This window comes from Mauremys reevesii, linkage group 14 (genome assembly GCF_016161935.1).
Source record: "Mauremys reevesii isolate NIE-2019 linkage group 14, ASM1616193v1, whole genome shotgun sequence".
In the NCBI taxonomy this organism is placed as follows: domain Eukaryota; kingdom Metazoa; phylum Chordata; order Testudines; family Geoemydidae; genus Mauremys; species Mauremys reevesii.
In genome coordinates, this window is record NC_052636.1 from 44,705,675 (window position 1) to 44,732,640 (window position 26,966).

At 47.4% G+C, this 26,966-nt stretch overlaps 1 long non-coding RNA gene across 1 annotated transcript; it reads left to right on the forward strand.

Annotated features, from left to right (window-relative positions):
• The first annotated feature begins 7,837 nt into the window (after window positions 1–7,837).
• LOC120381953 lies at window positions 7,838–20,797 on the forward strand. Its single transcript, XR_005588188.1, has 3 exons — window positions 7,838–7,879; window positions 20,263–20,376; window positions 20,738–20,797. It is a non-coding gene; the product is annotated as an uncharacterized LOC120381953 (long non-coding RNA).
• Window positions 20,798–26,966: the final 6,169 nt, after the last annotated feature.

Sequence of the window (26,966 nt, forward strand, 5' to 3'; positions counted from 1 at the left end):
AACATATGGTCAGTCTATACCAGGGGTCAGCAACCTTTCAGAAGTGGTGTGCCAAGTTCACTGTAATTTAAGGTTTCTCGTGCCAGTAATACACTTTAACGTTTGTAGACGGTCTCTCTCTATGTCTATATTATATAAATAAACTATTATTATCTGGGGTCCCGGACACCAGTCCTGCTCAGGCCACTGCCAGCTGAGTAAATGGAACCCCAGACCAGCAGCGGGCTGAGCGGGACTGGTGGCTGGAACCCTAGACAAGGATCCCAGGCCCTGCTCAGCCCGCTGCTGGTCTGGGGCTCTGACCACCAACTCCTGCCAGCCAGGATCCCGGCTGCCAACCCCCCTCAGCCCACTACCAGCCTGGGATTCTGCTCACCCAGGCTGGCAGAAGGCAGACAGGGGCCGGCGGCTGGGCTCCTGACTGGCAAGGGGCCGGCAGCCGGAACCCCGGAGTAGCAGCAGGCTGAGTGCTGCCGGCACCCCAGACTGGCAGCAGACTGAGCCACTCAACCCCCCCACCGGCCCTGCTCAGCCCGCCACCAGCCCACTCAGCCCGCTGCCGGCTGAATGAATGGAACCCCAGGCTGACAGTAGGTTGAGTGGTTCAGCCGGCCTGCTCAGCCCGCTGCCAGCCTGGGGTTCCTTGGGGGTCCCCAGGCCAGCAGCAGGTGCTGAGTGGGGCCGGCGGCCAGTATCCCAGCTGGCAATAGGGCAGCAGCTGGAACCCCAGAGCAGTGATGGGCTGAGCTGCTCAGACTGCCGCTGCGTACCATCAAAAATCAGCTCACCTGCCACCTTTGGCGCGTGTGCCAGGTTGCCGACCCCTGCTTTATACACTAGTAAGGAGATGAGCATATTACAGTTGTTGGAGGGCTCTTATCAGGAGTAACAGGCTATAGGAAAGTCAGTCAACATTTTTTGTTTCTCTGATGAAAACTGGTCCACTCCCTGCCTCAAACCAAACCTGTCACTAATAATTGTCAACAACTTAATTTTCTGTTTTTGGCTAAGATATTGATTTAAAAAAATATATTGAAATTGGATTCAAGATTGTTAGCAAGCATTTTTGGCAAACAAAGTTGTTAAATGACAATCTAAATGGCAACACAGCACTGCTTTCATGCTTGGCTCACCCCCCAGCCTGCTGGTCCAACAGCTTCAGTAGACCCCAAAATCCACCTCTTGGGGTGCAGAGTGGCAACAGCAGCAGCAAACCCTCAGGTCCGATCACATGCCAATGGGCACCACCGCCAGCCCAACGGACCATGGTGAAGTTAGCACAGCATCTGATCTCAGGGACGGGGCACCCATGGAGCCACAGCAGCTCATCCTGCCCTGTGCAGCTCCCCCCGGATGAGATGAATCGCTGCCAGCCCGGGGGAGACGCGCTCCCCAGCTAGGGTGACCAGATCCAGATGTCCTCATTTTAAACAGCCAGTCCTGATATTTGGGGCTTTGTCTTATATAGGCACCAATTGCCCCCACCTAGAGTGACCAGACAGCAAGTGTGAAAAATCAGGACAGGGGGTGGGGAGTAAAAGGACCCTATATAAGAAAAAGACCCCAAAATTGGGACTGTCCCTATAAAATAGGGATATATGCTCACCCTACCCCAACCCCCTGTCCTGATTTTTCACACATCTGGCTATATGGCTATCCCCAGCCCAGCCCTGTGTGACATTCTAATTCTGGCTCACTGCCGAGGAAGTGAGTTACTTTCACTTTCATTCCTCAGCAGGCACGCAGCCAGCCTCCTCCCCCCACCACCTCACCCAACCCAGCCCTGACGGAGGGGGGGAGGGAGGAGAGAGAAGGGGATGCTCCTGGGGAGGAGGGAGAAAGGAGGGGGTGCTCCATGGGGCAGGGGGGGAGAAGAATGGATGTTATGGGGGACAACAAAGGATACTGCCTGGTTCCAGAGCCTCTGAGCCTGCCTCACCTCACCTCAGCCAGAAGGAAAGAGTCACACTCACAGGTGAGCTCCTTCCCCAACCCCAACCCCTCCTTCCCAGAGACCCCAGCAGCCAATCCCCTCCCTCAGACTGTGCTGCATTCGGCTCTCTCTAGGACCCAGCAGCCTGTTTTTACATGCTCCACTGCTTCCCATCTGTCTGGCCTGGGCTCCCGGCAGAGCGGTGCCCCCAGACCTAGTGGTGCCCTAGGCGGCTGCCTATTCTGCCTATGCCTAAGGACGGCCCTGGGCGCTGGGGGGGCGGGCACGTGACTCTGCCCCGGGGAACCCGGGAGAAGCCTCGGAGCCGCCTCGGCCTCAGCGGAGCCGCAGCAGGATCCACCCCCCCCGCTGGGATGGGGGGCGGGGCCCGGCGGGGAGGACCTGGGAGTGAGGGGGGTGTCGGGCGGGGGGGACGGTCAGTGGGACGTGGGGGGGGGTTGAACTGTCTCTGGGCAGCCAGGAAATTCCCGGGAGTGGCGGGCGGGCGAAGTGGGGAGGGGTTAATTGGCTCCTGTCCCTGTTTGTGCCACTTGCCTCTCGCCCCCGATACAAATTCTCTCCAGTTCTGCCCCTTTTCTCGCTCAGTGTCTCACCCGGGCTGTAAAATCCGGGGAGATTCCCCCCCCCCACCACCAGTTTCCAGTCACCCGCCCATCCCCCACAAGTGCCCCCTTCCCTCATCCAGGGACCTGCCAGCTCCCCCCTCCCTTGAATGGTGGCAACGGGGGGGACTCATCACTTTCTGTATATGTATTGGATAGTCATATATAATCCAGTCCAACACTCCCCCTTTTCCCTCTAGCTGTTTAACAGCAATATCACCCCCCTCAGATCTTCGAGTTTTTCTCTCATGTTTATGATTATCTGCACTAACAATATTTATTATACACTATTTTTCCTCTTTTTGTACATGAGCATCTTTAGATACATTGTAATTATCTGACATTCTTTTTTCTATTGAAGCAAGCATGATCACTTACTGGTACCAATCCACAAAGAAGATATGGCTGACTAAACCCATTGTGCTTATTCGAGTACAGCATTTGTTCCAGTCCTTTTAAAATGACCCATTTCAAGGCTCAGGCTCACAAACAGACAAGAAAGAGTAAAAAATATGCATTATAGACACTATGTATTTACATTTTCTTGCTCAAATGAGCTATAAGCTACAGCCAACCCTCACTAATTCCCATTAATGACAGAAAGAGACCCAGTGTGAAAGCTCCCACATTTCAAACATTAGTACCTAAAGTTCCAAAACCCAAGGATACTGCGTCACAAAATTTTGAGTTGCTCATCCCCCCCAACACACAGATGTAGTGTCATTTTAATTATTTATTATGCTATTTCATATACTAGTATACTTATTTGTACTTTGTTGTAAAAATAATGAAGTCCTTGAGGTCTCATACTGTCATCACATCTTTGAGCAGTGGAGTAAGGCAAACATTTTTATGCATTATAAAAGCATGGAAATCACTGAAGTTCTGCTTTAATTAATACCTGGCCCATGTTCAAAAACCAAGAAAAATATTTTCTTTCCAACTGCACCTGAGGAAATCAGTAACTTTTTATTAATGCGAATGACACTCATCAATAAGAGAACTTTGCTTCTGAAGTATTTTGAGCATTACACACCAGTAACACTAAGAGAGAGGTCAGGAATCAAAGCACAGTAGCCCTGTAGGAAAAATAATTCTGGAACAGGCACCTTTTATAAGCAAGATATTTTACTTACAATTGGGCTTTAATTTGTGTGGAAAGAAATACTTTATGCAGCACAAAGGAGAATTACAAAAATGTATTACTCTTCATTGGCTCGACACACAATATCCTCCCCAAAATTCACCTCAGGAGTGTTGATTGGAACTCGTGTAGATGAATTAATTTTCTTGTTATCAATTGCTTACCTTGTGACATGTATTCTCTGCAAATCTCAAAGATTCATATAAAATACCCTAAAAATTTGCCCCACTTTCTCTCAACTTGTCTATTTCTAAGTGACTATGCCCTGAGTTTTTCCTTGTCTCTATTTATAAATTACTAAAAAAAATAAATCTCAGATTTACACCTTTTCTCAGATTCTTGACTATGGATACAAAATGTGTCCTTATGTTGTCCATTTCCTCTTTATTCATTTATCAAATATTGATGTGAAATACACTCAGATTTTACCTCATATCAACAACTGATATAAAATCCCTCTAATGTTCCACTTTCCTTTCGCTAATTTACAAAAATGGATCCAAAAATCCTCTGATTTCCACCCTTTCTTTTCATTTTCTGAACACTGATCTCAAATCTCAGGTTTTCCCTCTTTCTATGTCATCATCAAATGTCAATTAAAAATCCTCTCCGGTTTGGGGCTGTTCCCCATGTCTCTAAATCCCAGCAACTTCTTCATTGGAGGAACCTGTTGCCCTGAGTCATTCTCCATCCTGGTTGTTGCAGGGGTTAAATTGCCCAGAGATCATCTTTCCGTCTCCTTTGAGAATCATTTCTTCCTCCTTTATCTCTGTTAAAATGTTTGCCGAAGAAAGAGACCAGACACACGTTTAATACCCATCAAATTCAGAGGCCACCCCATGTTTGGGGATCAGTGTTTCCCAGCTGATAACAGGAGAGTTGGCTGAATCCTTTTCCCCAGCTGGCACGGGATGAGGAGGTCTCTCTGAGTGCAGTGTGGGTCCAGAAGTTTCCCAAATCCCATGACAAATGCTCTTCAGGAGGGGTTGCTTCCTGCAGTGCTAAGATGCAGCCACCTTGGGGTTGGATCCATGGTGGCCATTATTTGCTAGTGACAGGCCATGGAAGTTTCTTACCTTTCTTGCCCTCCAGGCCTTCCATTCGCCTGTTAAAGAAGCATCCCCCAGGGCTCCCTCTGTCTGTGTGACTGGCCAGCAGGGGGCGGTGATAACTTTCTATCCACTTATCAGACACTGTGAGGTAACCCTGTTGCTCTGGGGGCAAGGGGTGTCTGTATGAGGAGATTGCAGCTGGATATGAAGACGTATTGTGGTGGGGGAGGTGTTTGGGTGGCTGGGCAGGGGGTACCCTAGTCAGGTTGGTGGGTTCTGGAGGTTTGGGGTTTTGAGGGGTTGTTGTGATGTGCCCAGCTCTGAGGCTATGGGTCATGAAGGTGGGTATCGCTGGGGGCCTGTTGGCTGCAGAACAGGGGGAGGGGGGTGTCTCTGGGGAGGTGGGACAGGAAGTTAGAGGGAGCCTGGTGCTGTGCCAGGGGCTCTGTCTGGGCTTCCCCCGCAGACTCCTGGGATCGCTGCCGTGCCCAGTGCACAGAGTGTGTGTGGGACAATCCCCGGCGCTAGGCCAAGGGGTGCCCCTGTAAAGCATCAGGGGATCCCGCAGGGGGGGCGGAGGGGGTGCCAGGCAAAGAGCAGGGCAGATCCTGCTGGAGGGCGGGGGTGGGGGGATCCTAGGCAGGCAGTCCCTGGCTGCTGGGGGCTCTTGGTGGGGGGAACCCTTTGGGATTCCCAACCTGACAGTCATGGTCTGGTGGGGCTTCCCTGGCCGGTGGGGCTTTGAGGGGTAGCTGAGGTCCCTGGCTGGTGACTCTGGGGGCTGCGTCCCAGGGAATATCTGCTGGGCCCCTGGCTGTGGGAACTTCTACTAACCATGATCCTTCTCTCTGATCAACTTGGGCCAGAGTCCTGGCTCCAAGCACTGCCGGGCATTCCCCAGTCACAGGCCCTGTCACTGTGATAACTTTCTGTCCACTTATCAGTCACTGTTCGTGTGAAATCACAGATTTTGCTTTTCTCCTCTTTTGAAAACTGCAGGAACTTTTAGTTCCGTTTGGAAAATTTGTGCCCCCCAGTCCTTGTCCTCGATCTGGGGGATGAGGGAGGTGGGAAGGGGGCCAGCACTGCCGCACAATGGTCTCTTCCACAGCGTTCTGGACTCATTCTTTCTGAACTCTGGTTTCATTGAGACCAATGTTAATCCAGAGTCACTGTATGGAAAGACAAGGAGTGACTCCGAATCGACAGTGGGGCAAATGAGATTAGTAATTCTCCCTGTGAGGAGGGCTCTCATTAGCTGCTCTCCCCAGAGACCTAAAGGAGGGAAGCTGCTCAAACGCTCTGTCCCTCTCTGCTCAGGATACTGGGGTTCAGCTTCCTGGGTCAGACGCTGCAGCCTCCATTGTGATCGGGGAGACCAGGCTTAGCAGCTGCTGCTCCCCCAGCGGGGTTCTGTGCTGGGAAGTGACCTGGATTAAAGCTTCTTCTCTGCCTGGCCCAGGGGATGACTTTCTCCAGCTGGTCCTAGCCCCCTAGGGCAGCCCTGGGCCCTGTTAATACTAAATTCTGAACCAGACATTCCAAGTAACTGAAAGAAACAAAGGGAAAATGCTGGGGTCTGGCCTTAAAATGACTCTACACAAACAGACCCCCCCTCATTTCTTGTCCAATTAACAATTGCAGGAGCAAATCCAGCCATGGGGGAGCAAACTACCCAGGAATGGGACTTTCCTACCAGACGGGCAGGGAGAGGGGAAAAGGAGATAGAAGGAGAAAGAAAGACTGAAAGGGGCTGTGTGAGAGAAGAGTTTGGAGAGAGATTTCCAGATCTCTAATCTGCCCAGACAGATGTATTGCTGCACCCTGGGTAGAGTCACTTTCCTGTGGAAAAGATGAGAATCAGACAGAGGAAAATCCAGTTCCTGAGTCCATATCCCTCCTGCTGGGGTGTGGCTGCCGTGGGGTGAGTGTCTGAGGGGATCCCCCACAGTGACTCCTTTGGTTCTGCTTTTTTCTAGCCTTGTGTTCAGAGACTTTGTTATGGGGTGAGGGGAGGGAGAAGGGAGGTTAAAAATGTCTCTGTGGGCTTAGCCTGGCAGGAGAGGCCAGGTCTACACTGTACAAAGAGATCAAGGCTTTCTCAGCATGGCAGACTCTAGGGTGCCTGTCTGCAGGGAAAGGGCCTGGGGGAATCATGCTGTGAAATGAGTTAAAGCCTGTTCTGAAACCTTCACAACTGCCCTTCTCGCCCTGCCAGGCTGCGGAATAACGTCCATGTTTCGCTCCAGTTCATCCCGTCCTCTCATTGGACAGGGGAGAGAAATGGCTGCAGAGGAGCCAGTTCAGGTAGGTATTATCAGGGGGTTGCTGGTGGGTTCCTCCAGGGGGGGAGAGGGACAGCAAATACGTGGGAGATGGGAAGGTTTGCACAGGCTGGTTTGGAGGTTGCAGTCTGGTTTGCAGGAAATGCACAGGGTGGAGAAAGGGAGGAGGACAGGGGTGTGCTAAACCTGCTGGGAGTTATTTAATAAGTGGCCTAGATTCTAGGAACAGACCCAGGAGGTTCGGCGGTGGAAATGCTCTAGTTTGTGGAGCAGAAAATAACCCAGCTGCATGGGGCTGGGAAAACTGACCAGACTCCTAGTGCTGGAGCCCGACCTGACTAACCAGCGGCTGCTGTGAGATATGAAGGGGGCACCCACCAGTGAGGCTTAGGGGAGCTTCCCCTCCCTTCACATCCAGCTCTTCAGAATGGGGAGGTTGTTGGGCTTCCTACCAGGGAGGTGTCCCTGGACCCAGCTAGGGGCTCCATCTCCTGAATCAGTCTGTGGCTAGTAGGTGTGTGATGGATCTGCTGGGAGAGAGGAGGGGCTCTCGCTTCATCCCCTCCCCCTGGTGTTTCCTGGATGCTCTGAGCAGGGTGGGGGTGGGACTCTGACTGCAATCCACCCAGAGTTTCTGTTTGGCTCCTGTCCTCCATGTATAGGGGGGCTGTGAGTGGGGCAGCAGGTACTGAGTGTTGGACTCTCGCTCTTTCAGGGGCCAGTGACCTTCGAGGAGGTGGCTGTGTATTTCACCAGGGAACAGTGGGCTCTGCTGGACCCCGCTCAGAGAGCCCTCTACAGGGATGTCATGCAGGAGAACTATGAGAATGTGACCTCGCTGGGTAAGGGTTCCTGTCCCCTCTGTTCTTGGGAGGGGAAAATAAGAGATATGATTCACGCCAGCCCCACAATGCCACCTCTACTCTGCCCTGTTTTAGCATCACCCCAATATGCCAGTGACACACAAGCTACCAGAGACCCTCCCCTGCTGTAGAACACTTTGGGAACAGAGCACAGGAGCCGTATCGCACAGTGTCAAATACAAGTAAAATTGAGGGTTCGGTGCAGCAGAATCAGCAGAAGCTTCCTACCCCTGAACTCTCAAACCCTGAGCCTTCTCCACCCAGACCACAATAATGCTTAGGGTGTAACAAGCAGGCCCCTGGAGTCAGAGCTGCTGGTCCATGGTCACTTATCACACAGACACTCCGTGCGTCCTAGAATGCTGGCTGGGGGTACCCAGAGAAGGAAGCTCAATGGCGGATTTAGCGTTAGTGGGGCCCTGTGCTCAACTCCATTGTAGGGGTCCCTCCTTGGGACATGAGAGAATGTTCTTTTTGTTGCTTATTTCCCTCCCACCCCCATTTTTCATTCTTTTTTCCTTCCTCCTCCTCCTCCTATAAGTAATAGGAAATAAATGAAAATAAAGTGAGGTACCTTGATTGTTTTTGTCATCTAACCGATTTTTCCACAGACCACTTGAAAATCGCTGAGAGTCTTGGTGCACCACTTAATGATCTTTCCATATATTGTTTGTGCCGTTAGCTAACTATTTTAAAGCGCTTTGGATAAGAGCCCTTTATTAAAAATTAAAAATGTTGGAGTGCAGGGTCTGGCCAGGAGTTAGGGTGTGGGAGGGGGCTGAGGGTTGGGGTGTGGAGCAGCTCCTGTTTCATGCGCGCAAGGCAGGGGGGTATGGGGGGGGGCAGGAGTCTGGGTGGGCAGGAGGCTGTGTGGGAGGGGTGCAGGAGTCAGGGCTGGGGGTGCAGGGTCTGGGAGGGAGTTAGGGTGCAGGAGCAGCTGGAGATCGGGGTGCAGGTTCTGGCCAGATTTTAGGATGCAGGAGGGGGCTCAGGGTTGGGGCAGGAGGTTGGGGTGTGAAGTGCTTACCTGGGGCAGCTCACATTTGGTGTGAGGGTGCAGATAGCAATGTAGGGGTGTGTGCAGGAGCTCCCATTTGGTGCTCAGGGTGCGGTTGAGGATGTGGGGGGGGTGCAGGAGTCAGAGCATGGGGTGTGAGGGCTCGTTATGTGGGAGGGGATGCAGGAGTCAAGTCTCGGGGCTGGGAGGGTGGGCTGGCGTACTGGGGGTGCTCCCAGCCCCCTACCCTGAGTGGCTCAAGCAGGGGCTGGGGGGGTATGTGATAGGGGAGTGCTTTGTAAAGCAGTGAGCAAGTGACCAGGGAGCTTTTCAAACAGGGCTGCTAATGGGGAGTTTCGTGAGGGAGTTTGGAAGGGGAGTAGGAAGGGGCGAGGTACTCTTGCCATTCTTCAAACATTTAAGCTATAATACAAACTTCTTGATTGAAACAAAAACCCTGTTAACCTAGGTAGCTGTAAGAGAGAATGCAGGCAGAAGCCCAGCAGCAGAGTTGGGGCTATCCTGTTTATTGCTCTCAATGTACAGTCAACTTGTGGAACTCCTTACCTGAGGAGGTTGTGAAGGCTAGGACTATAACAATGTTTAAAAGGGGACTGGATAAATTCATGGTGGCTAAGTCCATAAATGGTTAGCCAGAATGGGTAAGAATGGTGTCCCTAGCCTCTGTTCGTCAGAGGATGGAGATGGATGGCAGGAGAGAGATCACTTGATCATTGCCTGTTAGATTCACTCCCTCTGGGGCACCTGGCATTGGCCACTGTCGGTAGACAGATACTGGGCTAGATGGACCTTTGGTCTGACCCGGTACGGCCGTTCTTATGTTCGTATTAATGTAGCATGTATGATTACCTGCCCTGTGGGCGGGTGGCTTACGTGTGCATTCGGTGCAAGGAGCTCCTGGCCCGCAGAGACTGCGTGGAGGCTTTGGAAGCCAGGGTGGTGGAACTGGAGACGCTAAGGGAGGCAGAGAAGTATGTTGATGAGGCTTTTCCGGGACACTTGTAGATTTCTCCCACCTCTGGTCAGACAGCCACTGTGCTGTTGAGGAGGATGAAAGGCCCAGGGAAGGAGAGCTGTCAATGGGAGCAGAGGGAAACCTTCCCATAGTTGGGACCCTCCTCCCAGATGGTGTTGGAGTAACCTCTTGCACTGCGGTTACCTCTCCGGGGAAGGAACCCCAGGCATTAAGAAAAGGCAGCTGTTAGTAATGGGAGATTTGATCATTAGAAACAAGGATAGCTGGGTTTGTGATGACTGGGAGAACCGTATGGTGACTTGCCTGCTTGGTACAAAGGTTGCTGATTTCTTGAGGCATCTAGATAGATTTATGTGTAGTGCTGGGGAGGAGCTGGAGTTGTGGTACGTGTAGGCACCAATGACATAAGGAACGGTAGGTGAGACGTCCTGGAGGCCAAATTTACTCTGCGAGGAAAGAGACTGAAATCTGGGACCTCTATGGTGGCATTCTCAGAAATGCTTCCAGTTCCATGCACAGGGCCAGGTAGGCAGGCAGAGCTTCAGAGTCTCAATGGGTGGATGAGATGATGGTGTAGAGAGGAGGCGTTTAGATTGATTAGGAACTGGGGAAACTTTGGGGATGGGGGAACCTATACAGGAAGGATGGGCTCCACCTAAACCAAAGTGGAACCAGACTGCTGGCACTTAACATTAAAAAGGTTACAGAGCAGTTTTTAAACTAAGAGATGGGGGAAAGCCAATGGCTGCAGAGGAGTTCGTGGATCGGACAGAGACTTGTTTTAGAGGAGAGTCTAGTGATAGAGATTTTCTAGTTCTAGTCAGGAAGAGAGGCTGAAAGAGGATAAAGTAGGGGCCAGATCATTCACGCACACAAGAATCTGACACATCAGAAAGGGGCAGACAAATAAACAGTGACAAGTTTTTCAAGTGCTTGTACACAAATGCTAGAAGTCTAAATAATAAGATGGGTGAATTAGAGTGCCTCGTGTTAAAGGAGGATATTGACATAATAGGCATCACAGAAACCTGGTGGAGTGAGGACAATCAATGGGACACAATCATTCCAGGGTACAAAATATATCAGAAGGACAGAGCAGGTCATAAGAACGTCCGTACCGGGTCAGACCAAAGGTCCATCTAGCCCAGTATCTGTCTGCCGATAATGGCCAATGCCAGGTGCCCCAGAGGGAGTGAACCTAACAGGCAATGATCAAGTGATCTTCCTCCTGCCATCCATCTCCATCCTCTGACGAACAGAGGCTAGGGACACCATTCTTACCCATACTAGCTAATAGCCATTTATGGACTTAGCCACCATGACTTTATCCAGTTCCCTTTTAAACATTCTTATAGTCCTAGCCTTCACAACCTCCTCAGGTAAGGAGTTCCACAAGTTGACTGTGCGCTGCGTGAAGAAGAACTTCCTTTTATTTGTTTTAAACCTGCTGCCTGTTAATGTCATATAGTGACCCCTAGTTCTTGTATTATGGGAACAAGTAAATAACTTTTCCTTATCCACTTTCTCAACATCACTCATGATTTTATAGACCTCTATCATATCCCTCCTTAGTCTCCTCTTTTCCAAGCTGAAGAGTCCTAGCTTCTTTAATCTTTCCTCGTATGGGACCCTCTCCATCCCCCTAATCATTTTAGTTGCCCTTTTCTGAACCTTTTCTAGTGCTAGAATATATTTATTGAGGTGAGTATACCAAATCTGTAAACAGTATTCGAGATGTGGGCGTACCATGGATTTATATAAGGGCAATAATATATTCTCAGTCTTATTCTCTATCTCCTTTTTAATGATTCCTAACATCCTGTTTGCTTTTTTGACCGCCTCTGCACGCTGCGTGGACATCTTCAGAGAACTATCCACGATGACTCCAAGATCTTTTTCCTGACTCGTTGTAGCTAAATTAGCCCCCATCATATTGTATGTATAGTTGGGGTTATTTTTTCCAATGTGCATTACTTTACATTTATCCACATTAAATTTCATTTGCCATTTTGTTGCCCAATTGCTTAGTTTTGTGAGATCTTTTTGAAGTTCTTCACAATCTGCTTTGGTCTTAACTATCCTGAGCAGTTTAGAGTCATCTGCAAACTTTGCCACCTCACTGTTTACCCCTTTCTCCAGATCATTTATGAATAAATTGAATAGGATTGGTCCTAAGACTGACCTTTGGGGAACACCCCTCTCCATTCTGGGAATTTACCATTAATTCCTACCCTTTGTTCCCTGTCTTTTAACCAGTTCTCAATCCATGAAAGGACCTTCCCTTTTATCCCATGACAGCTTAATTTACGTAAGAGCCTTGTCAAAGGCTTTCTGGAAATCTAAGTACACTATGTCCACTGGATTCCCCCCATACTCGGGGGGTGGGGAGGGGAGTGGCACTGTATGTTAAAGAAAATGTGAACTCAAATGAAGTAAAAATCTTAAATGAAACCACACGTTCCATAGAATCTCTATGGATAGTAATTCCATGCTCTAATAAGAATATAACAATAGGGCTCTGTTATCGACCACCTGTCAAAGACAGTGATAGTGAGGATGAAAGGCGAAGGGAGATTAGAGAGGGTATCAAAATAAAGAACTCCATAATAGTGGGAGATTTCAATTATTCCCATATTGACTGGGTACATATCACCTCAGGACAAAATGCAGAGACAAAATTTCTGGATACTTTAAATGACTGTTTCTTGGAGCAGCTGGTACAAGAACCCGTAATGGGAGAAGCAACACTCAGTTTAGTCCTGAGTGGAGCGCAGGATCTAGTCCAAGGGCTAACTATAACAGGACCGCTTGGAAATAGTGACCATAATATAACAACATTTAACATTCCTGTGGTGCGAAGAACAGCTCAACACTGGCATTTAATTTCAGGAAGGGGAATTATGCAAAAATGAGGGGGTTAGTTAAACAGAAATTAAAAGGTACAATGACTAGAGTGAAATCCCTGCAAGCTGCATGGACACTTTTCAAAAACACAATATTAGAGGCCCAACTTAAATATATACCCCAAATTAAAACACACAGCAAAAGAACTAAAAAAGAGTCACCGTGGCTTAATGACCATGTAAAAGAAGCAGTGAGAGATAAAAAGTCATCTTTTAAAAAGTGGAAGTCAAATCCTTGTGAGGTACATAGAAAGGAGCATAAACACTACCAAATTAAGTGTAAAAATGTAATAAGAAAAGCCAAAGAGGAGTTTGAAGAAGGGGCTAGCCAAAAACTCAAAAGGTAATAACAAAAGCAGGAAGCCTGCTAAACAACCAGTGGGGCCACTGGAGGATTGAGATACAAAAGGAGCCCTTAAAGACGATAAAGTCATTGCGGAGAAACTAAATGGATTCTTTGCTTCAGTCTTCATGGCTGAGGATGTTGGTGAGATTCCCAAACCTTTTGTGGGTGACAAATCTGAGGAACTGCCATAGATTGGACTGTCACTAGAGGAGGTTTTGGAACTACTTGATAAACTTTACTGTAACAAGTCACTGGAACCAGATGGTATTTTCCAAGAGTTCTAGAGGAACTAAAATGTGAAATTGGGGAACTATTAGCTATGGTTTGTAACCTGTCCTTTAAATCGGCTTCTGTACCCAATGACTGGAAGATTGCTAATGTAACGCCAATATTTAAAAAGGGCTCTAGAGGTGATCCTGGCAGTTGCAAACTGGTAAGTCTAACGTCTGTACCAGGAAAATTAGTTGAAACAATAGTAAAGGAATAAAATTGTCAGGCACATAGAAGAACAAAAATTGTTGAGCAAAAGTCAATATGGTTTCTGTAAAGGGAAATCATGTCTTACTAATCTATTAGAGTTCTCTGAAGGTGTCAACAAACATGTGGACAAGGGGGATCCGGTGGACATAGTATTCTTAGATTTCCAGAAAGCCTTTGACAAGGTCCCTCACCAAAGGCTCTTACATAAATTATGTTATCATGGGATAAGAGGGAAGATCTTTTCATGGATTGAGAACTGGTTAAAAGACAGGGAACAAAGGGTAGGAATAAATGGTAAATTTTCAGAATGGAGAGGAGTAACTAGTGGTGTTCCCCAAGGGTCAGTCCTAGGACCAATCCTATTCACCATATTCATAAATGATCTGGAGAAAGGGGTAAACAGTGAGGTGGCAATGTTTGCAGATGATACTTGTGATGATGCGGTTCTGGTGGGACCCAACTGAGAGTGACAAATCGCTTAAAACAGGGCAGTTACAGCCCAAGACTGGGGTTTTTCCACCTCTAAGGCAAACCAAACCAGCCAGACAAAGAGGGCTTTGGTTTCACCTCACTGACTAACCACAAGTCACACAAGCAATTTCCTTAGACACTGCAGTCTCCCAGTATCACCACCAGTCCCACTCGTCCTGGGGACGAATGGTTATGAAAACCAACACCCCAATAAAAGAAAAAGGTTCTCTCGATCCCAAAGAATCAAGCCCCAGACCCAGGTCAATATACACATCAGATCTTACCCACAAATCATGCTGTTGCCAATCCTTTAGAATCTAAAGGTTTATTCATAAAAGGAAAAAGATAGAGATGAGAGCTAGAATTGCTTAAATGGAATCAATTACATGCAGTAATGGCAAAGTTCTTAGTTCAGGCTTGTAGCAGTGATGGAGTAAACTGCAGGTTCAAATCAAGTCTCTGGAGTACATCCTCCTCTGGGATGGGTCAGTCAGTCCTTTGTTCAGAGCTTCAGTTTGTAGCAAAGTTCCTCCAGAGGTAAGAAGCAGGATTGAAAACAAGATGGAGATGAGGTATCAGCCTTTTATAGGCTTTTCCAGGTGTAAGAACACTTCTTTGTTCTTACTGTGGAAAATTACAGCAAAATGGAGTCTGGAGTCACATGGGCAAGTCCCTGCATACTTTGCTGAGTTACAAGGCGTATCTGCCTTCTCTCAGTGGGTCAGTTGAATAGCTGATGGTCCTTAATGGGCCATCAAGCAGGCTAGGCAGAGCTAACACCAACTTGTCTGGGATGTCTCCCAGAAGTACAGCATAAGTTGGAAATACAGACAGTATAGAGCCAATACTCATAACTTCAACTACAAAATGATACATACATATAGACACCATAATTATAACCAGCAACCCATAACCTGGTCTTGGACACCTTATATGACCCCTTTACATAAGATTTGGTGCCACTACAGGACCTTGGTTGCAACCATGTTCTATATGGTCCCAGATTATATCAATAACGTCACAATACTAAACTGCTCAAGTTAAGACCAAAGCAAACTGTGAAGAACTTCAAAAAGATCTCACAAAACTAAGTGACTGGGCAACAAAATGGCAAATGTGTATAAATGTCAAGTAATGCAGATTGGAAAAAATAACCCCAACTATACATACAATATGATGGGGGCAAAATTAGGCTAATCAGGAAAAAGATCTTTTTGTCATTGTGGATAGTTCTCTGAAGACATCCAGCAGTGTGCAGCGGAAGTCAAAAAAGTGAACAGGATGTTAGGAATTATTTAAAAAGGGATAGACAGTAATACTGAGAATATCTTCTTGTCCTTGTATAAATCAATGGAAATAACTAATTTAGACCCCATCATTTTCTATGTATATTTGGGATTATGTTTGCCAATGGGCTGCACTATGTGTTATCCTGACATCTAGTACTGCTGAGATCCTGCATTCAATAATATCCCTGCCCTTCCTGTTCCCGTTCTCCACTGAGCCCCACGCTTATGTTTCCAGCTTCCCCAGGACTCTGTCTCTGGACCCATCTGTCAGCAAGAAGCAGTGCCAGGGAGACTTTGATTTCTGGGACGTGGATTTACTTTCTGTGTGTTTTAGGAGACTCTTTGAAATTGAGTGTCTGTGACATTAAGCACAGTGCAACCTGGACTGTTAACAGCTGTGTCCCCTCAGTTCCCCAGGCTGGGGTGCCTTTTACACTGCTCTACTGTGAGAGCAGCCACTCCTGGGCAGTTCACACACAGTCTCCAGCATGTAACTCGCTCCCAGTTACACAGTATTGAGTGCTGCTAGTCAGTGACTCACAAATTACAGTACCCCACAGGAGAACTCCAGAAAATTCTCTGCTCCCAGACTTCCCCCAGAAATGTGCATCTTGCACTGTCCAGCACACTCCTGAACAATGGGAGCTCATATGAAATCTGTTGTTTCAACAGTGGAAAATGACATGCACCAGCCTTCCAAATGGAGTTTCCAACACACTTTAATCCAAACACACTGGTTAGATAAAAAAAGGAAACAAAATTATTAACTACTGAAAAAAAAGATTTGAAGTGACTACAAGTAATGAGGCATAAAAGTCAGAATTGTTTATGAAAGAAATGCAAAGATAAAACACGAACTAATGTTTAACCTAACAAGCTAAAAGGGATTTAAAACAAATGTTTCTCTCACCATGTGCTGAGACAGGCTGGTTTTCCTTTCAGCCAGGACTCCCCCTAACCTGCCCCTGCCGCTCACATTCAGTTCTTCAGGAGTTGTCATGAGCAGAGGGAAAAGGGGGAGAGAGAGAGTCTCATGCATTTTCCTCACCTCTTTTTATAATTCAGTCCTTTGTACTAGAAACCACTTCAGTTCTCAGCTGAGTCATGGTGACAGGCTGTCATAGATACGAGCTTCAAGTGTCCCTGTGATGGAATGTAAATGTCTTCTTCACACCTTCCCCCTGGTGGAGAATGGCTATTTGACCAGCTGTTTGCCTTGCTGTCTCTGAGGAATTTAGGATTAGGGTTGCAGCTTTTTCAGTAATATCATAGCGTAAAATCTCATCACTTTCCATACAATGTTGCTACACAGTTTAACAGGAGGATAGTCAGTAGATTATGTCTTTTCAAATGGTACCTCACAAGCCCTACAGTGATAAATGAAGGGGAGGGGAGGGATCTCCCTTTTATAAACAACCAGCCAGCCAGTTGGCTGTAAAATCCCTTTTGGTGCGAGTTCTCTGCTTGCTTTACCTCTAAAGGGTTAACAAGCCAACAGGGTTTTTTTTAAAAAAAAAAAAGTATTGGGCACCTGACCAAAAGAGCCAATGGAAAGGCTAGAACTTTTTTAAATGGGAAAGTAACTTTCCCTTTGTCTCTTGTTCTCCGGAGAAGGCGACACGGAGTAGCAATGCTGTGTATGGCTTGAAGCAGGTATGAAAATTCATCTTCCATACCTAGAAGAAATGATTTGGACAGGGAATATTTAGACAGACACAATCAGGTTTATTTTTTATTTTGGCTTTTGGATCTCCTCGGTGCTGTCCCAGATGCTTTTGTTTGCTTGTAAGCTTTAAGCTGAACCCCCAAGAAAGCTATTTTGGGTGCTTACAAAAAATTTCTTTTAAGATCTAGCAAAAGCCTAAGTTCCAGATGTATTGTTTCAATTTTAATAAAATTTACCTCTTTTAAGAACAGGATTGGATTTTTGGTGTCCTAAGAGGTTTGTGTGTGTTGTTTGATTAGCTGCAAAGAATTCTGTGGCACCTTATAGACTAACAGATGTTTTGCAGCATGAGCTTTCGTGTGTGAATACCCACTTCTTCAGATGCAAGTTTGATTAGCTGGTAGCCACAGCTAATTTCCTTTGTTTTCTTTCTCAGCTCTTTCCCGGAGAGGAGGTGAAAGGGCTTGAGGGTGCCCCAGAGGGAAGAATTCTCAAGTGCTCCTTCCTGGGTCCAAGGGTTTGGGGTTTTTTTGCATTTGGGTGGTGGCAGCATTTACCAAGCCAAGGTCAGAGAAAAGCTGTAACTTTGGGGCTTCAATACAAGCCTAGAGTGGCACAAATTAATTTGTAGAATCCTGTCGGGCCCCCGCTTTCTGTACTCGGAGTGACAGAGTGGGGATTCAGCCCTGACACATACTATGAACAAAATTGATCATAATTTTCTAGAAGAGTGAACATAGGGGAACAGACTAGCACAGTGTCTGTGTGTTCCCAACATACATGTGGGTATTCTAGTCCCTCACAAGCAAGGTGTTCGGCATCTTCAAACACCTGAAAAACCGGTCCTGGGAATTCACTGGTTTATTAAGTGACACTGTATGGAATTGAGAGACACTTTATATTATTATTATTTTATTATAAATACTGTGGCAAATTGCCGGTACTGTTATGCTGGGTCTCGCGCTTTCTCTTCTTTGGAGAAGGTTCAGGGCGCCACTGCTTGCCTCTGAATCGGTATTTTAATTACCCCACTGGTGTCCTTGAGTAGGGGAGTGGAGAGGGAGGGACCTGGGCCCGCCCTCTTCTCCAGGTCCCAACCCAGGAGTCCTGAGGTTAGTGGTGAACCACTTGAACTGGCGGTTCCTTCCCCTGGACTACTTCCCTCTCCTGCCCTTCAGCTTGTGGAGGGGCTTCTTGCCCTCCTTCTACACAAGCCAGGTGCCCCTTACCTAGGGTTTTTGGATTTCTCAGCCCACCGCAGCACTTCTCCAAACTTTCCTTTTGTCTCTCTTCAAAACTCTTCTCTGCTCCAACCAAACCTTCCTGCTCCAACTCCCACACTGTCTGACTGAAGCAGGGGTTTTTATCACCTGACTGACTGCTGCGGCTCTAATTGGCTTCAGGTCCTCTAGTTAATCTGTAGCAAACCTTCCTCCCCTTGCAGGGAATAAGGCTCCCTTCTAACACTCTCCTGCTGCCCTCTGGCCATGCTGTATCACAATACCAATATGATGAAATTGCAATGAATCGTGCTATATATGCCATGTAAGGAGTCAGTGAAAATGTTATGAGTTTCCAAGTATGATAATCTTGTTTCTATCTTTGTATTGTGAGTTACAGATATGTAGGGTATATCTGTATTCCAGACTTGTGGAGTGTTTCTGAGTGACACCCCCAGACATATTGGCATCAGCGCTGCCCAGCCTGTTCGATGGCCCAGCCAGGATCATCAGCCCTACAATGAACCCATGGAAAGGATTAAGGGGATACGCCTATTGAGTCAGCAAGACATGCAGGGTTATGCCTGTTGTGGCAAATTGCCGGCACTATTATGATGGGTCTCGTGCTTTCTCTTCTTGGGGGGGGGGGGGGTTCAGGGCACCATTTCTTGCCCCTGAATTGGAATATTAACTGCCCCACTAGTGTCCTTGAGGAGGGGAGTGGAGAGGGAGGGACCTGGGCCCACCCTCTACTCCAGGTCCCAGCCCAGGGGTCCTGAGGATAGTGGTGAACCACTTGAACTGATGGTTCCTTCCCCTGGGCTACTTCCCGCTCCTACCCTTCAGTTTGTGGGGGCTTCCTGCCCTCTCTCTGTACAAGCCAGGTGCCCCTTACCTAGGGTCTTGAACTTCTTAGCCCACTGCAGCACTTCTCCAAACTTTCCTCTGCTTCCCTTCAAACTGTTCTCTGCTCCAATACCAATCCTTCTGCTCCAGCTCCTTCCCTGTCTGATTGGAGCAAGGGTCTTTATCAGGTGACTGACTGCAGGTGCTCTAATTGGCTTCAGGTGCTCTAGTTCATCTATAGCAAACTTTCTTCCCTCTGCAGGGAATAAGGCTCCCTTCTAACCCTCTCCTGCTGCCCTCTGGCCACGCTGTATCACACTGTGTACTGAGAACTCCAAGGCTTTGCCATGCCATGTGCTGTGAAGCTTGTGTTTGGGACACAGGAATTAGAAGCCACTTGGCAAAAGGAATGTAAAGGGCAGCTGCATCATCTCCATTTTGTCTTCAATTCCTCTTCCTACCTCTGGAGCAACTTCTCTACAAACTGAAGGCTTGAACAAAGGACTGAATAATGTGGATGTTTACCAGAGAGCCTTTCAAGCCAGAAACTCACCAATACTGCTAAGAACCAGATGTATAGATTTCTGAATGTGTCTGACTGCTTTCCCATTTAACAACTCCCTTTTTCTTTCTTTTATAATAAACCTTTAGTTCAGATGCTTTCTTGCTTATAAACCTTTAGTTTAGATGCCAATGATTGGCTGGCATCGTAGTATTTTGAGTAAGATCCAAACCTATACTGACCTGGTAATGTGGCTGACTCTGGGGTCAGAAGAACACTTTGTTTATGTGAGCAGAGTTTTTAAATAACCTCTCACTGGGCTGGACCTAGGTGCTGATTAGGAGTCAGAGAACTGGGATGCAATAAAGGGGCCGTGTGATTTCTTTTTTCAGTTTCTCGATAACCAGTGTGGGGGATCAGAAGCACAGTTGGTGACTGGTGGTGAGTTTAACTTCTGTGTTAACCACCAGTTTGGGGAGCCTCTGCTCTCCCTTTTTCAGCCTGCCCTGGTCTTGGCATTTTCAGTGAGGACTAGCCCAGGCACACCGGGTCACACTAAATATTAAAGTTAAATTAATAGAATGTTTTTTATGACAAAGTTTTATGAAATCAACGGAACTCCTTTGTTTTCTTTCATCTGAGCAGGGTTTCCATTTTCCAAACCTGATGTGATCTCCCAGCTGGAACAAGGGGAAGAGCCATGGGTCTCAGACCTGCAGGGTTCAGAAGGAAAACAGACCATGAGTTCTCTCTGCAGAGGTGAGGAAACATTAAACCAACTCTGAGTGTGAAAATGCCTGAAGGAAACATCTGGGATGCCCTACAAAGCCCTTGAGAGGTTTCTCAGTTCATTATTGTTGCCGGCAGGGGTCATATCCTCAGGGTAACTATAGCTCATGGCTTCCCATAGATTCTAGCAGACACCAGGCAGTAGCTTCCTCCCTTCCCCCTGCGTATTTGGATGGCATTTGAAAGCCAGATTGATCCCCTCCTCTCTCCTGTTTTGGGGAAGAGTATGGGGGAGTTCAGTTTGTGATTTTTATTTGACCTCCCTCCAGCACTTAGTTTGTTTTGGCTTTTCACTTTTCATCCCTGTTTGATGTTTCTGTCTTTTTCACAGCAGGTGATGCAATGGCATGTGAGAAAGAGGAGCAGAATTCTCAGCAGAAAAATGTTCAGCAAGTGGATAAACACAGAGCATTATTGCAAAGATCAAAAAGCCATGTGTCCAGGAGTCATGAGGAGGAAAAATCCTGTGAGATTCAGCACAGACCAGAAAGAGAACAAGGAAACCAGCCGGGGATGAAAATGGGTAAACGTATTTCCTCTGAGGGAACTCAGAAGGACCTCAAGGAAACCACAACAAAGCAGGAAATCATCATTGGAAAGAGAAAAAATACATGCACAGAGTGTGGAAAAAACTTATGTGACTACTCAGCCCTTCTTGATCATCAGAGAATCCACACAGGGGAGAGGCCCTATGAATGCTGTGAGTGTGGGAAAACCTTCACTCAAAGTTCAGCCCTTTCTGTTCATCAGAGAATCCACACGGGGGAAAGGCCCTACGAATGCTGTGAGTGTGGGAAAAGCTTCACTCACAGATCAGCCCTTTCTGTTCATCAGCGAATCCACACAGGGGACAGGCCCTACAAATGCAGTGAGTGTGGGAAAACCTTCACTCAAAGAGCAGCCCTTTCTGTTCATCAGAGAATCCACACGGGGGAAAGGCCCTACGAATGCCATGAGTGTGGGAAAACCTTCAATCGCAGCTCAAACCTTTCTGAACATCAGAGAATCCACACAGGTGACAGACACAGGCCCTATGAATGCTGTGAGTGTGGGAAAACCTTCAGTCAAAGATCAGCCCTTTCTGTTCATCAGAGAATCCACACGGGGGAAAGGCCCTACGAATGCTGTGAGTGTGGGAAAAGCTTCACTCAAAGAGCAGCCCTTTCTGTTCATCAGAGAATCCACACGGGGGAAATGCCCTACAAATGCAGTGAGTGTGGGAAAACCTTCACTCAAAGAGCAGCCCTTTCTGTTCATCAGAGAATCCACACGGGGGAAAGGCCCTACGAAAGCCATGAGTGTGGGAAAACCTTCAATCGCAGCTCAAACCTTTCTGAACATCAGAGAATCCACACAGGGACAGGCCCTACAAATGCAGTGAGTGTGGGAAAACCTTCACTAGCAGCTCAGCCCTTTCTGTTCATCAGAGAATCCACACAGAGAAGAGGCCCTATGAATGCAGTGAGTGTGGGAAAACCTTCACTCAAAGAGCAGCTCTTTCTGTTCATCAGAGAATCCACACAGGGGAGAGGCCCTATGAATGCCGTGAGTGTGGGAAAAACTTCACTCAAAGATCAACCCTTTCTAGACATCCGAGAATCCACACCGGGGAGAGGGCCTGCGAATGCCGTGAGTGTGGGAAGAACTTCACTAGCAGCTCAGCCCTTTCTAAACATCAGAGAATCCACACCAGGGGAAAGGCCCTATGAATGCAGAGAATGTGGGAAAACCTTCTCTTGGCACTCAGCCCATATTCGCCATCAGAGAATCTGCAAGGGCAGTGAATACCATAAAAACCTCTAGGGCTATCAATTTTTTTTCTTTACAACTTTTCCTGATTCCCACATAATAACTTTTTAAATCTGTTTGAACTGTTTGCAGCACCGTTATCCCTCAGCTTGGCCAGATGAGTGGCCCATTTATGCCTTTTGTAGTTTGCCTTCTTTTGAGGTGGGCCCATTTGTCCTTTCTATCAACTCAATTATCCCACAAGTAACTGGAGTGTGCCCTTCCTATGAGGAACCAGGGAGCGTCACATTTATACCATTGCTGCTATTGCAAAGTTATTGTTAGAGTCGCCAGTGATACAGATTGTATCCTTGCCAGTTGTTCTCACGTTGCTCTGGGTTGTGCTGAAGAGCAGTTACATTGGGAATTTTTCATGTTATAGTTAAATAAAGAGGAGCAGGGGAAAAAAGTGTCATTTCAGCCTCTGTGACATTGGAAGGAGATGGGGTGGTTCAGAGATTCCCTCCTTCCCCATCACTCCAGAACTGTTACATTTTGGCTTCTCTGTGCAGAGTTTCTTTTCATCACATTCTATCCCTCCACTTCTCAAAATGTCATGTGAGGAAGAGTTCTCAGCTGTCTGTGCTTGGAGATGATGCTTTGATTTCTTTCCTCCTATATCAGAGTCGCTATGACTGGAGCTGAAAGTGTCAAAAACCTGGAAGGGGAATTTAAATGGATCTTAAACATAGTGTGATTATTGGGCGGTTTCATCTATTGGTAAAGCCACTTCTGGCAAGAGGACTATTTTGTCCCCCATTATGGGATGCTGGGATACTTACAATTTTGTAAATAACATAACTGACTATTGAGAGAGTGCTGAGTGAAGCTGCTTTGAATGGACCTGAGGAGAATGTGATGGGAGAATCTCTTGTCCTGATTCTAAATAATCAGATGTAACCTGCTCTGGAATTTCTCTTCATACTTTCATTGCCATGTATTCTGTCTCTCTGTGATGTGGGTTTCTCTCTTTCCTGAAGGCTGTTTGCTCACCCAATTGGATATTAGTTCAGTTCGATAGGACGTAGCTCAGATTTATTGGAGAATTGAAGACAAATGACCATTTCCTAAAGTCCTCATTTGTCACTTCAGCTTTGCTTTTTCCCCACCCCTCCATGATGACACGGAGAAAGTTCAAGTGCAGTTCTGTCAACAGTGGAGAACTCTCCAATTTACTGCACAGGCTAACAAAGAAACAGCAGTGATTTAAAATCTCCATTCGGAAATGGTGAACAACAGCAGAACCTCAACTAACTGAAGGAAGTGCATCTGATCACAATGTAGTTCAATTATTGAAGTCAGTATTTTCTCAGATGATTTGGGGAGAGAATTCCACATTAAGTGATTTTTAACTTGGCAAAATGCCCATGTATTTGGTTCCCGAAGCATTTTTGTAACCCATGCCCCACAGAAGATCTTTCCTATTCGGAATGCTCCCCTTCATGATGCAGATGTTGAGGAAAGAGAAGTGGTATTTTTGTTCAATTTATCCTTAATAGATGCTCAAAATGTGTATAAAATGAAATCGATGTTGGAAATCTAATAGCTGTAGAAAAATAGCTCTTTTTAAATAGAAATTCTAGCTCTGGTAACGAAGATTCTGATCCAGGCCTGTATCCAGTCCCTTGCCTGGACGTGTGTCACCAAATTAAAGAAAAGCTGGGCACGTTTCCGGAAGCCATTGCTTATGACACTGCTGAGATTTTGAGTGGTTTTGTAAAGGATTCTACTTCTGAGAAGTGTAAATTTACCCTAAAAAGGGCAAGGAAACAAAGGGCATCAGGAATGTATGTTTTTTCGGATGAGGCAAGAAAAGGGAGTAGCATTGTCCCCCTTGGGTAGCCCCTGTTCAATTCCAGGTCAGAAAGCAAAACTCTCCTGCAAGAATATCCAAAAAATATTGTGTTTCACTTCATAAGTACAGTTGTGTGGCAATTAAATGATGACCCTAAAATTTCATAAAAGCAAAGAACGCTGAACGAAAAAGTGTGGGAAATACGGCTGTATCTGAGAAAATGGCTTGGAATGAAGGAAGACAAAAATTGATCGGTCGAGAGAAAAGACCCTGTTTCCCCCTAGTTTGGAACTTCTCTCACAACTACTGGAATAGAAAAGCTAAACAAATGGTGTCCTATTGTTGCAAAGGAGATTGAAGTGAGGCCATTTTCCCCAGATAAAAGAAAATGGTCATGTCAGGAGTGGGATTTGAAACCACGTCTCTATGCAGAAACCAGAACACCCAAGAGAGAGGAAAAAAGAGTCTTAAAACGGGCACTTTGGACCAGTCCCCAATCCTAACGCTACAAAGAATGTGACTTATCAACCCTAGTTTTCATTAATATTTGATGACACTCTTTAGGGAGGCCAAGATGGCACATCTCTTTCAACTCCTAGAGACCTTCTCCAGCACAGCTGATTTTTAGGCACACTCACCCGGACCTAACGTTACACGTTTCCTGGAGTTCCATGAGTTCTGCGGTGTTGGAATCTCCCTGCTCACGTTTTAAGCGAATAAAAGATGGGTGCTGGCATTCTGAGACCCTCAAAATCCTGCCCTGGGGGCCAGACAGTTAAGCAACCAGCATCCACAACCTCTACCATGATAGCATCCTGTCTGGCAACAACTCACTTATCAATAGCTGGGGTCTGAAATCCTCATTTCTTTGTTGTTCTATCACTGTAGTTTCCACTTTCCTATTGCTTGTCTGTATAATCTCTGTCTGGTTCTGTGATTTTCTGTCTGCTGGATAATTAATTTGTTGGGTGTAAAGCAATTCAGGTGGTGGGGTATAACTGGTTAGATAATCATGTTACAATATGTTGGGATTGGTTAGTTACATTTCAGTATAATGATTGGTTAAGGTATAGCTAAGCAGAACTCCAGTTTTACTATATAGTCTGCAGTCAATCAGGAAGTAAGGGGGGGAATGGGAATGGGGGTAGGGGAATTGGAGTTATGTTTTGCTAAGGGGGGAATAGGAAGAGGGAATGGGAACAGGGACACAGACAAGCCTCTGTAGTGTCAGAGCTGGGAAGGGCGATACCGAGGAAGGAAATTGGAATCATTGCTTGCTGGAAGTTTACCCCAATAAACATTGAATTGTTTGTGCCTCTTGAACTGCGGGTATTGCTACTCTCAGGTCATACGAGAAGGATCAGGGAATGGGGGCGTGATGGGATAAACCCTCTAAGAAGTACGTCTTTCAGGGTGTGAAAAACCCTGGAATCAGTATAATTAATCTGCCCTAAGCCGTGGCTAGATAGTGCTAAATGAAAGAAAAGATTGTTCTGTGAATGTAGCTATTACAGGGATGGAAAACCCCTCCACTCACTGTAGCAACTGTCTACTCCACAGTGCTGTAGCAGTGTCACAGCAGCATTTTAAGTGTAGACAGCGTCAGAGTGAGACCAGGTATGGCTCTGTGGAGGCTCAGGCACACTCCTGGCTGTGCATTAGTGTAGGTGTGTCCATGGCTGAACAACAAGGGTTTCTGCCCATTTCCCTTCCAGCTGGAGCATGATTAGAGTGTGTTTGTGGTTAACAACATTGCTATAGATCAGGAGTCTCAAACTCAAATGACCCAGAGGGCCGCATGAGGACTAGTGCATTGGCCCGAGGGCCGCATCACTGACGCCCCCTTGCTGCCCCTGGCCCCACCCCCAATCCACCCCTTCCATGAGGCCCCGCCCCTGCCCTGTCTCTTCTCCACCTCCTCCCCTAAGCGCGCGGCTCCCCGCTCCTCCCCCCTCCCTCCTGGAAAGTGCTAAGCGCCACCAACAGCTGTTTGGTGGCTTGGCGGCGGGAGCCTCCGCTTTTCTCTTGGGGGCCCCTGCGGGGCCCGGGGCAAATTGCCCCCTTTTCCCCACCCTCTGGGCGGCCCTGCCCCGCCGCGGGTCTTTGGGCACTTAGGCGGCGGGTCCCGGAACGGAAGGGGCCCCCCGCCGCCGAAGACCGGGCTGCGCTTTGGCGGCGGCGGGTCCCTCTTTTCCCCACCCCGGCCGGTCCCACTTCCCACCCCGGCCCCGGCGGGTCTCGCTTGGTTCCCAGGTCTCTCCTGAGGGACGAAAGTTTCTGTGCAAAATACCAAACCTTTTAACAGAGCAGAGGGAAAGGCAACGGCCACATGATGAGGCCAATATGTACCTCAACATGATTCTTTTATGTGGGATGACTCTGAACACTGACAGATCTGCACTCTCTTGTGTTTGAAGAGATGTTGAGTTTTGCACTTGGGAACCTATAAGCCTGAAGCAATGTTATGGATAGTGACACTGCGATTGAAGGGTGATTTAAGGTTGTAAAAATTGTTAAAAACACTGAGCTTAAACGTGAACTGCCTGGTATTAAAGGCTGGTTTCCCCACATCAGTTCCATAAGCTCTGCTAGAAAGACCCTGGGTTCTCTCCTGCCTCGCTGGGAACTCGAGGGAATTGGCCCCGGCGGCCCTTGGCTCCAGGGTGATTTTTCTGGGGAGGGGGCGTGGAATTGAGTTTGCTGTTGAGACGGGAGCCAGGCCAGTTCTCAGGGAATGAGAACTCCCAGCATCTGCCCAGCCCAGCCCAGGCTGCTGCCCTGTCCCAGCCTCTGTTCCCCTGGGGGCTCTGCCTGTTTGACTCTAGAGCAGGCCGGGAGCAGCAGCTGAGGCAGAGGACACCTGGGCTGGGCAGATAGGAGGGAGTTTAGCAAGTGGAAATGGTAAAACTGCAGTGAAGTATTACCTTGGACTCGACGGCATTTCTCCATTGGTCTGTCTGCTCTGGGGCGGGGACAA